This window comes from Pseudophryne corroboree, chromosome 7 (genome assembly GCF_028390025.1).
Source record: "Pseudophryne corroboree isolate aPseCor3 chromosome 7, aPseCor3.hap2, whole genome shotgun sequence".
In the NCBI taxonomy this organism is placed as follows: Eukaryota; Metazoa; Chordata; class Amphibia; order Anura; family Myobatrachidae; genus Pseudophryne; species Pseudophryne corroboree.
The window spans coordinates 126,580,241-126,596,777 of record NC_086450.1 but is presented as its reverse complement, the minus strand read 5'-3'; positions in this window follow the sequence as shown (position 1 = coordinate 126,596,777).

Genomic DNA, 16,537 nt, shown 5'->3' with positions numbered 1-16,537 from the left:
AGGTATCGAAATGACACGGTAGGGGGGTGCTGTCGCTTGCCCGAGGATAAGGTGCAGAAATTATTAGGTTTGATTACAGACTGTTTAGGAAAACGCAGGGTTCGGCTTAAGCAGGTGCAGTCCTTGCTTGGTTCTCTCAATTTTGCGTGTCGGATTATCCCCATGGGTAGGATTTTCTGTCGCAAACTCGAGCGGGCCACGGCGGGGACGGTACGGCAGAATCACTCCGTGTACCTTTCCCGCGAGATCAAGGATGATTTGCGGATTTGGGTCTCTTTCCTGGTGTCCTTTAACAGGGAGGTCTTGTGGCCCGCTCCTTGTTGTTCTAGTGAGCAGCTGCAATTGTTCACGGATGCTTCAGGCAGTCGAGGGTTTGGCGCGTTCTTCGCTGGGGCATGGTGCGCTGCGGCTTGGCCGGCATCTTGGGTGACGCGCGGATTTACCAAGAACCTTTTGTTGCTGGAATTGTTCCCGATCTTAGTGGCGCTTGAGTTATGGGCCGGACGGTTCGCGAATAGGGACATCTTGTTCCTTTGCGACAACTTGGGGGTAGTGCATGCGATTAATAATCAGCGTTCCTCCTCACCGCAGGCACTGAGACTGCTAAGGCATTTAGTGTTGGTTTGTTTGCAGCGCAATATTAATTTTAGGGCCAGCCACGTTCCTGGAGTTGACAATGGAATTGCGGATGCATTGTCCCGGTTCCAATTTGACAGGTTCAGGACCTTGGTTCCGGGAGCGGAGGCAGAGGGGTTACAATGCCCACCTTCTGTCTGGCAGATGGTCGAATCGGTTTAACGGCTTTAGCCAGGTGTGCTCTGGCTCCCTCCACGCTACGAGCGTATGATGCTGCATGGCGGGATTGGTCAACCTTTCAGAGTAGGTACGGGGTAGCAGGTGAGTCCTCGGCCGACGCCCTTTTGACCTTTGTTTGGGAGCATTACCAAAACGGTAGGTCAAAAGCGGCCATGGCTACTGCCCTTGCGGGCATCGCCTTTCACTCGCGGCTCCACGGGACGACAGACCCCACGGGGTCGTTTGTCCTTTCCAGAGCGCTGAAAGGTTGGGCTAGGTTGCACCCGGCGCCTGCGGATTCACGTAGGCCTGTAACGTTGCAGCTGCTAGCAGAATTGCTGCGCGTGCTACCTCAGATTGCGTCCTCGGAATTTGAGGTGGCATTGTTTAGTAGCGCGTATGCCCTGGCCTTTTTCGGGGCTTTTCGGGTGAGCGAGTTAGTGGCGAGCAGCAAGGCATCCCGGGATTCGGGCCTGCTATACGAGAATGTGCGCTTGCAGGAGGGCCTGTTGCTCTGTAGGATTGTGCGATCCAAGACAGATCAAACAGGTAGGGGTCGCTGGTTGTCCTTGGAGGCTCAGGAAGGAATGGGCGTTTGCCCACTGCGGTTGACGCAAGAGTATGTGCGTTTAAGACCTCCGGGGGGCAACCAGTTGCTGGTGCACGCGCAGTCGGACCCTCTGACAAAGTTTCAGTTTTCATCTGTGTTCAAGAAATGTTTGACGACGCTGGGCTTGCAGGAGGCGGACTTCGGTACTCATTCCTTTCGGATTGGGGCGGCTACCCATGCGGCGGCCGCTGGTTCATCACCAGCGGCTATTCGGGAATTGGGTCGTTGGAGGTCGGCCTCCTATAAGTCCTACGTCCGTATAGATAAGTTATAAGTGCGCCTGTTGCGCTAACCCAAAAACGTGTTTACTCGTCGGTTTTTGAACGCTTACCGTTCAGGAATCGAGGGTGTGAAGTGAATTTTTTTTTAAATTTTTCCTCCGAGGGGGCCTAATTTCAATTGGCTGTTCTATCAAGGTCCACGGGAGGTTTTTTGAGTTTTTCTCCTTCACTTGGGTTTAATTTGGTTACGTTGTGTTTAAGTTACAGATTATGTGCATAATCTGACGTTAGGATATTTTCTTTTACAGCTGTCATCAATTTTGGAGACCACATATGGATGGTTGGTCATTCCTATGTTTTTTGGGAGGAGAAACATCCCATGGCATCTAGGGCGACTGAGATTTTTGGGTCCAGGCAATTTAGATGGTTAGGTGTTAGGGGCATGTTATGGGGTGATCTGTTGCGCGTCCTTTTTTCTCGGGAGCGCCGCTGGGGTCGCCCCAGTTGTATTATCATTCATTTGGGTGGTAATGATCTGGGCCGAGTTAAAGGCATAGACTTGATTTTGTCTATAAAAGCGGATGTAGTGGCGATCCGTTGTCACTGGCCCGGGGTATGCATTGTCTGGTCGGAAATGGTGCCCCGTTTTCATTGGCGTGGTGCGGTGCGTTTCTCGGTGCTGGAGAAAGCACGCAAAAAGGTGAATTCTACGGTGTCTCTTTTTGTCAAGGCCATAGGCGGAGTGGCAATCAAGCATCCTCTGCTGGTGCTGCGGAACAGGCAGTTCTACAGAGACGATGGGGTTCACCTTTCTCCGGAAGGAGTGCATTTTTTTCTGGAGGACATTTTTGGTCTGTTTCGGTAGAGTTAGTTAGTTTCTGGTTCGGTTAAGGTTCTGTTTGCGGATGGCGGTGGCGGTTTGGTAAACCTTGGTGGCGGGAAATCGCTGCCAACCAGCTGTCACACAGGCATAAGTGGTCATTGTGGGGCTCCCTCTTTAGAAGGACGGCAGGTGTGTCCTTTTCTTGCGGTTGGACATTTAGACGTTCCCCTGCGGGAACCGAACGTTTGCCAGAGAAAGAGGGGTAAGGCCAGCACAATGCGGTTTATGCGGGAAGGAGGTGGGGTAGGTGTACGCCCCTCCTTGGTTTGGTGGTTTTTCATCTAGGTGACGGGTGCTGGTGTTTGGCAGCGGTTTTCTGTTTGCCATCCTCCAAACTAAAGTTAAATATATATTCAATTCAATTCTAATTCGGCCTCAATTATTAGTTTAAAGAGTTGGTCAGCGATTAATAAACATCGTCTGACCTTTAACTCCAGCTACTGTGTCCGTGTCTTTATTTCAGTGTGGTGTGGTTTTATTTAGTGATAAGCTAGCTTAAAGAAAAGGTTTATGTAATCACAATAAAGTTATGAGCGGCTTAGATAAGCTGAAGGCTGCATAAGCCTGAGGCCATATAAGCGATCAACTTTTTGTGATTGGTTGTTAAATGACTAAGCAGTTGCTAGGCAGATCAGTTTTCCCGGTTGGTTTTTCCTATTGGATTATAGGGTTGTGCATCAAGATGAAGAGGAGGGTCTTAGGTTAGTATATAGGGGGTGGCCATTTTGCTAGACTTCCTCTTGCCATTCAGTTTATGCCCGCCCGCCCTCCCAGAATGCGTCTACGTTTTTTGTTCTTGCTGTGGGCTATTGAAAGCCAGATTGGCGGGAAATCGCTGCCAACCAGCTGTCACACAGGCATAAGTGGTCATTGTGGGGCTCCCTCTTTAGAAGGACGGCAGGTGTGTCCTTTTCTTGCGGTTGGACATTTAGACGTTCCCCTGCGGGAACCGAACGTTTGCCAGAGAAAGAGGGGTAAGGCCAGCACAATGCGGTTTATGCGAGAAGGAGGTGGGGTAGGTGTACGCCCTTCCTTGGTTTGGTGGTTTTTCATCTAGGTGACGGGTGCTGGTGTTTGGCAGCGGTTTTCTGTTTGCCATCCTCCAAACTAAAGTTAAATATATATTCAATTCAATTCTAATTCGGCCTCAATTATTAGTTTAAAGAGTTGGTCAGCGATTAATAAACATCGTCTGACCTTTAACTCCAGCTACTGTGTCCGTGTCTTTATTTCAGTGTGGTGTGGTTTTATTTAGTGATAAGCTAGCTTAAAGAAAAGGTTTATGTAATCACAATAAAGTTATGAGCGGCTTATAAGAGGGGAGTGGATTAATGAGGCTGCAATTTGTACAGAGCGATGGATAACAGGAATAGTGAAGGACGATGTCATTTTATAGAGGATACCATGAAGTGCTATTAGGAAAAACAGTTTGTGGTACATGGTGTTTTTTAAATAGAAGTATAGATAGTCAGGTAAGTGCATAAGGAAAATGCAAGTTAAATGGTGAAATTACCTGGTTTCCAATGTTTTCCAATGTTTGTTCAACTGTTAGTTTTTAGTTCTATTTTTTAAACAATAGGAAAAACAAAAACAAAACAAAATCTCATTGGTTTCTGTGGATCAGGCAGTTTATATAATAATGTCAAGTGAACCAGAGCACAATATATAGCTGTGCAATATATAAACAGTTCCAGTTATTTTCTAGGCTCACTATGTAAACAGGCCTGGAATATTAAATACTGCTGAAATACCCTACAAAATATATTTTACATAAGTATATAACATACAGTATGCAATAGAGTATTTTTCACTGTTTGTATTTAATAATAATTCCCACAAATCTTTGTTGCACAAAAGCGATGGTTGCCATTATTTTACAATTCAGCACAATATGGCTTTTTTGATTCAAAGCACCACGTCAGGCCTTACTAGTTGATTTTGAGAAGTCAAAGTGCACTTTGAGCCAATTTCAAATGGAACATAAAAGTACGTGAGAGACATGTAAGAAAGGTATGTATTCCCAGGCACTATAATAGCTTTGTGTAGTTTGTTCTTGACTCAGTCTACTTATACAGTTTGCATCATGGATTTCCAGTTTATTTGCAGTGTTGAAAAAAAAATGACTTTTTGTTTAAAATGTTCATGAAAATTCTATTTATTTATTTTTTACTTTCAACAACATGTAACCTCAAATTATAATTCACTGAAAAATAACTCACCCAACAGATTTAGTTTTCTTATACAATTTTTTTGTTTGTTTATGCTGTATGTATATATATATATATATATATATATATATATATATTATATAGTGACTAGGGGACATATGTATCAAAGCGTGGAGAGAGATAAAGTGGAGAGATACAGTGGGAATTGTACTAAGCATCCGAGAGTGATAAAGCGGAGAGAGATAAAGTACCATCCAATCAGCTCCTATCTGTCATGTTACAGGCTATATTTGAAAAATGACAAAAGCTGGTTGGTACTTTATCTCTCTCTCTCTCTTTCTCTATGGCTTAGTACATCTGCCCCACAGTACCAACCAATCAGGTCCTAACTATCATTTTTCAAACACTTTATCTCTCTGCAAACTTTGATACATACTGTATGTCCTTTGAGTATCTTATAGGCATTTAGACATTAACCTCAAAGGCATCAAATGTTTCTAAAGCCAATATTCCAATTTACAGAATATTCCTATTGCTCATGCCTCATACTCCAGATTCAGTCACCCAGGCACCAAGCCATCTTTATGATACCAAAATCAGTGAGCTATACCCCACTTTACCTGCTAGGCATCAACCATCCAATATTCCAACCCAGTGTTACACCCTATCCTACAAGGTTTAGAGATATTATTTGAATTGGTGGGACTGGTATTTTGTCTTGCCTATTTAGGAAAGTCTAAGGACCTCAACTGACAACTCAAGTATATACGTTTGCACACACTTAACTGGAACAGGCCTAGATTTGATATATTTGCCATCTGTGGCATGTGCAGGTCTCCAGGAACATGGTACCTGTCATGTTCCTAGTGACTAAGCTGTACTTGGCACGTGTGCAAATTACCAGGATAATGGCCACTGCGCCATTTTCCGTGTGATGCTGCCTCACTGATGTGGGCCTACAAAGATGGAAGGAATTAAACATGGGTGCAGGGTGTGCATCCGTTATAGATACACCAATGCCAGTTGTATAGTACAAACCTCAGGGTAAGTTCACAGATTCTATTACTTGTAATTTTGCCCCACACATTACGGTAAGCAAATGGTGAAAAATCTTTAGTCTGTTTACATAATTATAAAAAATAACAACAAATGTTTATTTGTTTTAGCCCCACATTATATTTAATTCCCATCAAGTACAATTATATTAATTCAAAATGTTAGATTTTATTAAATGTATTCATAGCTTCAACAGCCCATAATAGAATATATTGCCTAAAAATGCATTTTATACAAACACATATAAAGATATAAGATCTTTTATTTTCTCATTAATTTTTACTAAGCCGCTGTACAGCTTACAGTAATTTGCTATGCGTTTTGTTAATATATCCGATTTTTAAAGCTGATAATAATAAATGACAGTTAAATAAAAAACTAACAGAAGATTGGATTAAGTTGGGAATGTGGCATTCACCTTTATATGTCTATAATTTAGTCTGAATGAATATACTCATTTGAAACAATGATACACACTTCAGCAAGCCTTTGGAGAGCAGTATATTCCATTGGAGAGATTTTTATATCTGTGCACAGTACAATCCAACAAGAGCTTGCATTTATAAAAGAACCACAAGAAGCCTATCAGTTTTCATTTATTTATATAATAACATTGTTGCTGTATTATCTCCCACTCCACAGGAAGAAGCATTTACACTGTCCATATCTTACAATATAAAACTGTAAATGAGAGAGGAATTAACTGCCAACTGTGCTCCTACCAACCAAAATTGCTGTGATTAAATATTTTACTGTAGGAAGACCGCATATAAAAAATATATATATATATATATATGTGTGTGTGTGTGTGTGTGTGTGAGAGCGCGTGTATGTGTGTGTATGTATTTATGTATACTGTATATACCAAAGGTGTTCTCTCATAGCTACATTAATTATATGAAGAAACACTGTATGACACTCCAGGTATACTTAGTGAAAGTAATTTACTGGGAGAAAAACATTTCTGGGGTACTAAAGATGCATCATCAGGATTAATACATTAACCCTGATGACAGGCCCTAGTAGCCCAGTATATTACTTTCTCTAAGAAGACCTGGAGTTCCGTGCAGCAGAGCCCAGCCCAAGGTATAGATAACCTAGGCAAATGTCTAGCAGGGACGTGCGGTGAGGTAAATAGCTCAGGAGGCACTGACTAGCACCAGAGCCAGATTTACATGCAATATATGAGCCAAAGCATACATCTGGGTATTATATACAAGTGCAGCAGTAAAAACTCCTGGAAATTTGGTTAGTTTTGATCAGAGATGTGTGAAAAAGTTAGCCAGGTGAGGCAGTGCCTCACCTGCCATAGACTTTTTACTCCAGAGTTTTGGCTATAAAAATTATTAGAATAATGCAAAGAAGATATTTCAAACAAATTCTTTGTATTTTTCATATACTTTACACAGTCAAAACTCTGGCACAAATGGTAGTATGACAGGAAATGCTCTGCCTCACTTGCCTCACCGCACCGCACGTCACTGATGTCTGGGGCATTCAAAGTTAAGGGTTGGCTTAGCTTGAAAAGCAGGCAGCGGCAGGGCGAGGATGGGCCAGCAGAGGTTTGCGGGGCACTGGACCTGGACAGGTGGAGAGTGCCTCTCTTTGGCTGCCCTACCATGATAAGAGCTTTCAGCTCAGCTCCGATCGAGTGGCTGCTTATACAGCGGGCAGCAGTGGGGGCAGAGACAGTGGGGGGCAGCAGGCAGTAACAAAAATGGCCACTGGAGGAAGGCTGCTGGGTAAGCCCAGCTGCAGCAATCCCTCCTTCCATAGGCCTTTGCAGAGTCTAGCAGGCTGAGACTGAGGTCACAGTTTTATTGACCAGGTAAGTTCTGTGCAGGACGTGTGAGTGGTAGGGTTTGGGGTATAATAATGTGTGGCATAATATGGAAGGGGCATTAGTGTGTGGCATTATGTGTATAAGTGCATTGCTGGCACAGTTACAGCTCTGTGGATGGGGACTGCTATGGGTAAGGGGTAAAAGGTGTTGCTGGCTGCTGCTGTGATTTGTTCTGCTGAGTGATGGGGTGCTGTGTTTGGAGATGGGTGACGAGTCATATGCGTAACTAGCAGCCTGTGCTAGGGAGCATCAGCCAAAATCTTTACTAGGGTTTCAAATTGCTTGAGGCCAGCTCTCCCATGTAGTGTTTCCCTATGCTGTTTATGCAGCTATGAGAGAACACAATAGCAACCAGGCTGCTCAAGCTCCATATACAGGATAGATAGATAGATTTGCCTCACGGCACTCTGGTCCTGGCTTCAATTCCTAACATGGCCATAACTTAGTGGCATTTGTATTTTCTACCCGTACTTTGTGTGGGATTCCTCTGGGTACTTCGCTTTTTCCCCACAGTCTAAAAATATACTGGTAGGGTAATTGGCTTCAGACAATAACAAATATAAACTAATAACCTTAGTGTGTGTACATGTGGAAGGAAAGATTGTAAGCTCTACTGGGGTAGGTATTGAGGCGAATGTTCAAATATTCTATGCAAGGTACACTGCAGTACCCCAATATGTGTGCTTAAAAGCGCCCTGACTCCATGCAGTGTGAGCCAAGCTGCCAGTTTAAAAAATAAATAAATTGTTGTATTTGTACTGTGCACAGCACTCCAGTACGTTAAACCTCAGTACACTCTATACTCCAGTACATGTGCAGAAAAGCGGTCTGATTCCACAGTGTGAGTCAAGCCGCCAGTTAAAACAGATTCAAAAAATATATTGTTGTCTAATTTGTTTGTACTGTTCTGTGCACTGCATCCCAGTATGCTGTACCCCAGTACACTATACTCCAGAGCGTGCGCAGAAAAGAAGCCTGACTCCACACAGTGTGAGCTGAGCTGCATAAAAAAAAAAGGAAAATGATCAGTTTAGAGAAGAGCAGGAGCAGCACCCAAATACTATCAATGCAGCTGCTACAACCAGTCAAGATGAGGATACTAGTCATTCAAGTCATCTAAAACTAATGCTCAAGGGCATAGGGAGTTTAAAAAATAATAATCAGGAAATCTCAAATAAAAAAACTCAATATTTTAGAAGGGTTAAGATAAAACCTAAAACATCTCTATTAAAGGAAAAGTTTAGTGCAGAAAAGGAAAAACATAAAATTGTCATCATGCCATTCACCAAACACAGTGGCAAGGAAAGACTCAGGCTTTGGCCTTTATTTATAAGTGGTAGTTCTAAAACAGTCAGTGAGGCCTCTTCTTCTGCCTCTCATGATGATTAAAGACCTTTTCCGTCAGAGTCTAGAAGAGGTGTAAAAAAAAAAATGTAAACCACTAAGACAGTATTACAAATTGTGCATTAAGAAACAAAATTGTCACAAATATCTGAGTGGAGTCTAAGTGTGTCCTTGACTGCTATATTTGAGCCTGACCTTTCAAAGAAACCGCCTTCCACCATTTCTGCTCCCTCTACAAATGTGGGGCTGGTCACCAGAATTAAAGCTAATGACATTTAAATTAAGGATGCCACCGTGGAAATGCAAAAGGATAAGGGGGATATTTTGTACAGTAGTTGATATCGGTGCAAATGAGTATGTTGAGGATAAGGATGTTGTTTGTGTAAGACAGGCACCTATGTAATCAGCTCTTGGCCATGATAAGAAAAAGGCTGTCACACTCTAGACTTTTAAAAGTACTTTCTTGCCTATGCGATGTCTGTCCTGGCTGGCACAAAGGTCTGTGTGCGCTGTATCCACACATCGCTCCCAGAGATCCACCAGCGCTGATCCAGCATGTAGTCTCCTGCAGCATTTGCTGCTTCTGTGCATAGCACTTCACAGTGCTGTCTTCCATTGTTTCAGTGTTTATTTCTCATTGTGCTCACTACCTGGTGTTTGGGCCTAGTCAGAGTTTCCCTCCAAATTCACAGATGGGCACTGCCATCTTGGATTACATTAGCTGATCCTCGATTGTCCAATCCTGGAGCTCCTTTTGTCAGCTGACTGCAACATCGAATGAATCCACACTGCAAGGTATAAAGGTAACTTCCTGGGATTACCAATTCATCAGTACAACAGTCTCTATCCAGGAAGTAACAGCTCTGTGCTGAGCTCCTCCATTCCAGTGACATTGTATGATCCAGTCCATCCCGATTCCATTCCAGATACCATTTCTATTTAGACTTTGCCTATCTTCAGTGTCTTTCTGCAATACTGCCAGTGTTAAGATTCTGGATCAAGCCCGTTGAGCACTCCAGTCCGTTCCGGTTCCATTCCGGATACTATTGTCATTTGAACTGTGTCTTACTTTAATACTGTCAAGTGTCAAGATTCCGTATCAAGCCTGGTCAGCACTCCAGTCCAATCCAGTTTAATTTCAGGTATTATTGTTATTTGAACTTTGTCTTCTACAGTCCAATCAAGGATATTATTGTTATTTTAACTTTGTCTTCTTCAGTCCAATCCAGTTTCATTCCAGTCATCATTCCTGTGGCTAATCCTTGTATCTTCTGTCAGCATACAGTAAGTGCAGTGAATCATGGATGTTGTTCTTTAATAAAAGTTTTATTCTTTATTATAATTGCTCTGAGCTCATCACTGCTAGAACATCAACGATTCTTTCAAGTCTATGCACCATACCTGGTTAAAGTCTCCTTAATTAATTTATAATTCCTCTGTGTCAGCTCCATCCACAAAAACACCTGCCCAAACCAAACCCAACCCTCAGGCATGACAGTTTGTACTGACCAAATGGATCCAGCCAAGGATTAGGCTTCATCTGCAGGACCAGTCTAGATTCTAGCCGCATGCCTACAACATCAAGAGGCTGCACAGGGTCAGGTGATTCATTGCCTGCAAGAATTGTCCTGTCGCCTAGATGTCATTCAAGCTTTACTCAAGGGTCATGGAGCTACACTTCCTTTACCTTTAAATCCTCCAGCTCTTCCTTCATCTTCAGTGTCTCGGCTCCAGCTTCCTATTCCTACCAAATTCGATGGGAACCCGAAAAATTGCAGTTTTTTTTTAAATCAATGTGAGAGCCCCTTCAAATTGCAACCTAATAACTTTCCAACTGAGCATACCACGGTGGCATGTATCATCTCCCTTCTCTCTGGGTCATCCCCGGATTGGGCATCTCCACTCTGGAAAAAATCCTAAGTAATATGGTGTTTATATAAAGACTTTGTAACATATTTTTGTCAGATTTTTGATGACCCTGGGAGAGTGACATCTGCTTCCACAGGCATCTTACGACTCCGCCAAGGGTCTCACTCTGTTGGCTAATACCTAGTTCAATTCCAAATATTGGCTTCTGAATTAAGCTGAAATAAAGAGGCACTCTATGCAGCGTTTGGAATGGTCTGCTGTATCTGAGAAGATCAAAAGACAAACTTGGCACTTGTGACCTAACAGACAAGTTAGAGTCCTTAGTCTCCCTATATACTAAGGTGGACTTATGCGTCTGGGAGCAAGCTATAGAAAGAGGAAGATTTTATCTGAATAACATTTTAGTGGGGTCAACTTGTCAGGTCTCTCTTTCCAGGGAGGAACCAATGCACGTAAACCACTTTCGTCTGTCCCAGTTAGAACGCCAAAGATGACATTCTGAAAATCTCTGTCTCTATTGCGCTGCTCCTTCACATCAAATTAACTTCTGTCCTAAGTGTCCGGGAAACTCCCACTCTTAGTCAAGCAGGGAGAGGCTCGACTGGGACTACTAAACTCCTATCCATGAAATTCTGATTGAATTCTTTCAAATGTATTTGCAAGTTACCCAATGATTCAAGTAAGTCTCAGCTCTTCTCAACTCCGCTGCTGATGGAAATTTCATCACCACAGCTTTAGTTCAGCAATGGGCACTACCCTCTGACAGACTGTCCAAACCTAAAAAATTAGATGGGAGTAGCATATTAAGTGGTACTATTACCCACCAGACTCAACTTCTTCGAGTCGAGATTGGGGCCTTGCATTCCAAACTTGAAATGTTTTATAGTTATGCCCAGGGCATTGCATTCCATTGATCTGGGTCTGCCTTGGGTCTGCCAGCATAACTCACAAATCAATTGGGAAACCTCTCAAATCACTGCATGGGGGTCATCCTGTTTCAGGTCCTGCCTGCAACAAGTATTACCAACATGTTTTACAGGTCCATCTCATCTGGATATTCCTGCTGATCTTTATGAAGATTTTGCAGCTATTCAGCAAGGCAGGTGCAGATGTTCTTCTTCCCCATCGTGAATGGGATTGCCCAATAGACCCGATTCCAGGAAAAACTCCGCCTAAAGAGCGTACTTATCCACTGTCCATCCCTGAGACCCAAATCCATGATGGAATACATTCGGGAGAACTTGAGAAGGGTTTTATCAGATCCTCTTCCTCACCTACTGGTGCTGATTTTTTCTTTGTAAAAAAGAAAGATCGTGGATTACGTCCTTGTATTGATTATAGAGGCCTGAATGATATTACTATCAAAAATCGTTATCCTTTACCTCTAATCACAGAACTTTTTGACCAATTCAGTGGTGCAACCATATTTACCAAACTCAACCTACGTGGGGCTTACTACTTAATCCGTATACGAGATGACTGCATTTAACACCTGCGATGGTCACTACGAGTACCTCGTCATGCCCTTTGGCCTCAGTAATGTACCTGCTGTATTCCAGCATTACGTCAATGAGATTTTTCGTGACCTACTGTACAAGAATGTTGTAGTATTTCTAGATGACATCCTCATCTTTGCCAACAATTTGGAAGATCATCGTCGTCAAGTCAAAGAGGTACTCACTCATCTCAGGACCAATCGTCTCTGCTGCAAACTAGAAAAATGTGTCTTTGAAGTCAAGTCTATTTCCTTCCTGGGATACATTATCTCAGGTTCAGGTCTCAGAATGGATCCTGTTAAGCTCCAAGAAATTCAGGAGTGGCCACTCCCAACAACTCTTAAAGCAGTTCAACACTTTCTTGGATTTGCGAACTATTACTGCAAGTTTATCAAAGACTTTTCTACCATTGTAGCACCCATTACTGCTCTCAATTGGAAGGGTGCCAATCCATCTTGCTGGTCAGTAGAGGCCAAAATGGCTTTCCAAGGTCTTAAGCAAAAATTCATCACTGCTCCTGTACTGCACCAACCAGATGTTACTCAACCATTCTTTCTGGAGGTAGATGCCTCTTCTGTAGGTGTAGGTGCAGTACTCTACCAGCGTTTTCAAGATGATCATCTCCATCCATCCTTGCGGTTTTTTCTCCTACAAATTTCTTCCATCAGAATGTAACTACTCCATAGGAGACCAAGAACTGCTCGAAATCAAGTTGGCTCTAGAGGAATGGCACTACCTACTTGAGGGGGCTTTCATCCTATTTCAATTCTGACTGATCACAATCTGTAATATCTGAAGTTTGCTCTCTGTTTAAATCTGAGGCAAGCTAGATGGGCTCTTTTCTTTTCATGCTTCAATTTCAAATTGTCCTTTCATCCAGGGGTCCAGAATAGGAAAGCTGTTGCTCTCTTTCATTGCATGGAACAAGATAATGAGACTACTTCCACTGAGAAGCACCTCATCATTGATCCTGTTTTCTGCAGTCAGAATAGTTCCCACGCCTCCTGCAGGGAAATCCTTTGTCAAGCCTGCTTTGCACAAGAAATTATTACATTGGGCTCATGCTCCCCATTTTGCAGGTCATACAGGAATTCAGAAGACTTCTGAATTCATTACCAGATCCTACTAGTGGCCTTCTTTAAAGAAAGATGTACAGAACTATATTTCTTTATGTTCCAAGTGTGCCCAACACAAGATTAATCGTCAAGCTCCAGATGGGCAGTTAATGCCTTTGTCAGTACCACATCAACCATGGTCTCATTTGTCTATGGAATTTGTTACAGACTTGCCACTTTCAAATAAATTCAACACCATCTGGGTGGTGTTAGTCCGGTTCACCAAGATGGCCCACTTCATTCCTCTCACTGGTCTTCCTTCAGCATGTAAATTAGCTCAGGAAATCTTTTGTCTTCATGGTCTTCCAATAGAAATTGTCTCTGACCGTGGAGTCCAATTTGTTGCCAAATTTTGGGCTTCCTTATGTTCCGCTCTACAGATCCAGCTTAAATTCTCTTCAACATACCATCCTCAGACCAATGGTCAGACAGAAAGAGTTAACCAGGATCTGGAGTCATTTCTTCACTTGTACGTATCTTCTTCACAAGACAACTGGACTGAATTACTTCCTTGGGCAGAATTTTGCCATAACAATCAATATCACTCATCTTCTGGAACTATACCTTTATTTGCCAACTATGGACTTCATCCTAAATTACTAGATTTCCAGCATCTCAAGTTCCAGCAGCTGACCAAGCTGTGCAGCAGTTTTAAAAAATCTGTAAGGAAGTTTGTTCCTCTCTCCTCAAGTCTTCAGTCAGGCACAAAAAATTTGCTGACAAGAATAGACAAGCAATTTCTAGTCTTAAGCCTGGTGATCGAGTATGGCTTTCTACTCGGAATTTAAGACTTAAAGTTCCATCAATAAAGTTTGCACCTCATTATATTGGGCCTTTTCCTATTGAACGTGTTATCAACACAGTTTTGTTCAAGCTCAAGTTACCTCCATTCTTAAAAATTTCCAACTCATTGCACATTTCATTGCTTAAACCACTTATTCTTAACAGGGTTCATTCAAATATGCCAAAAGCACCCAAAGTCCAAACTCAACGTGGCGTTGAATATGAGATTTCCAAGATTCTGGACTCTCGAATTCGTTATGGAAAATTTCAATAACTGCTTGTTTGGAAGGGTTATGGCCCAGAAGAATTCTCCTGGGCAGATTCCACACTGATGTCCATGCACCAAGATTGGTTTGAGGGTCCCATGCCTAGTTTCCACATAATCCAAAAAGGTGTCCTGGGGCCACCTGTAAAGGAAGGGGAGGGGGGGGGTTCTGTCACGCTCCGGATTTTCAAAAGTACTTTCCTACCTGTGCAATGTCTGTCCTGGCTAACACAAAGGTCCGTGCGTGCTGTGTCCACTCATCACTCCCAGAGGTCCACCAGTGCTGATCCAGCATGAAATCTCCTGCAGTGGTTGCTGCTTCTGTGCATAGCACTTCACAGCACTGTCTTCCATTGTTTCAGTGTTTATTTCTCATTGTGCTCACTTCCTGTTGTTTGGCCCTAGTCAGAGTTTCCCTCCAAATTCAGACATGGGTGCTGCCATCTTGGATTCCGGATCAAGCAAAGTGAGCACTCCAGCCCATTCTGGTTCTGTTCTGGATGCTATTGTCATTTGAACTGTATCTTTTTGCAATGCTGCCAGTGTTAAGATTCCATATTAAGCCCGGTGAGCACTCCAGTCCGTTCAGGTTCCATTCCGGATACTATTGTCATTTGAACTGTGTCTTACTTTAATACTGTCAAGTGTCAAGATTCCAGATCAAGCCTGTTCAGCACTCCAGTCCAATCCAGTTTCATTGTTATTTGAACTTTGTCTTTTACAGTACAATCCAGTTTAATTTCAGATATTATTGTTATTTAAAATTTGTCTTCTAGAGTTCCAATCCAGGAAATTATTGTTATTTTAACTTTGTCTTCTTCAGTCCAATCCGGTTTCATACCAGTCATCATTCCTGTGGCTAACCTGGTATCTTCTCTCAGCATACAGTAACTTCAGTGAAACATGGATGTTGTTCTTTAATAAAAGTGTTATTCTTTATTATAATTGCCTCTGAGCTGTTCATTGCATACAACATCAATGATTCTTTCAAGTCTATGCACCATACCTGGTTAAAGCCTCCTGAATTCATTTATAATTCCTGTGTGTCAGCTCCATCCAAAAATGCCTGCCCAAACCAAACCCAACCCTCAGGCATGACAAAGGCCATTGTCATGCCTGGCCATAGGACCAACAAATCCACCTCTTATGTATGGAATTATTTTTACCCAAATCCTGACAAAAATTGTCAAGCCATTGCTAGCATTTGTAAAACCACAGTAAGTAGAGGTAGGGATGTTAACCAATTAGGTACTTCCTCCATGTTACGTCATTTGCAGCAAGCTCAAGAAAAGTTTTTGATAATATCAGAAACTTGTGCTACAAAAATAACAAGCAGTCCAGCATGAGCTAGCTCCATTTTCTCTTCTAGATCCCATCATCTGCAATCTTTACCGTCAACACCTTCATCCTCGATATCCTCATTAATGATCGGAGGTAGTCCTGCATCCAATATGTTAAGACTAGGTGATTCCTTCCCTATCCAGGATCCCTCTGAAGAATCCTTGAGTACTAGGCCTGCTGCTGCTGGTGGGGATGGATCTTCACCCCAGAACGGGATCAAGAAGACTGTGAAACAATCATTCAGAATTTGTGATTTCTGATAATGCCACAAATATTGTGAAAGCATTACAGCTGGTTAAATTCCAACACGTCCCATGTTTTGCTCACACAATCAACTTGGTAGTACAGTGTTTTTTTTTTAAATTAAGCGTATATATTTATAGATGTTCTATTTTTTTTTTTTTTCTAGTTAAAAATTCTGAAACTAGCCTTACCTGAAACAGTGTGTGCTGTAAATGAATGTATTCTACATTCACTGGTATACTGCTGGGGTTGTGATCCCAACAATATTTAAAATAGTTTGGATTACATTTCATTGTTTGAGAAAAGAGTTTACTGCTAATAACATGCTAGTTTACAGATGATTTATATAATATTCTGCTGAGCTGGGAAACAATTTAAAAAAAGTTTTCAGAATAATTTATAAAATTGTGCCACATTTAAGATATGAACAGTAAATATAAGACTGTTATTTCCTGTGTCTATTTTGTATATGCTAAATATATATATATATATATATATATATATA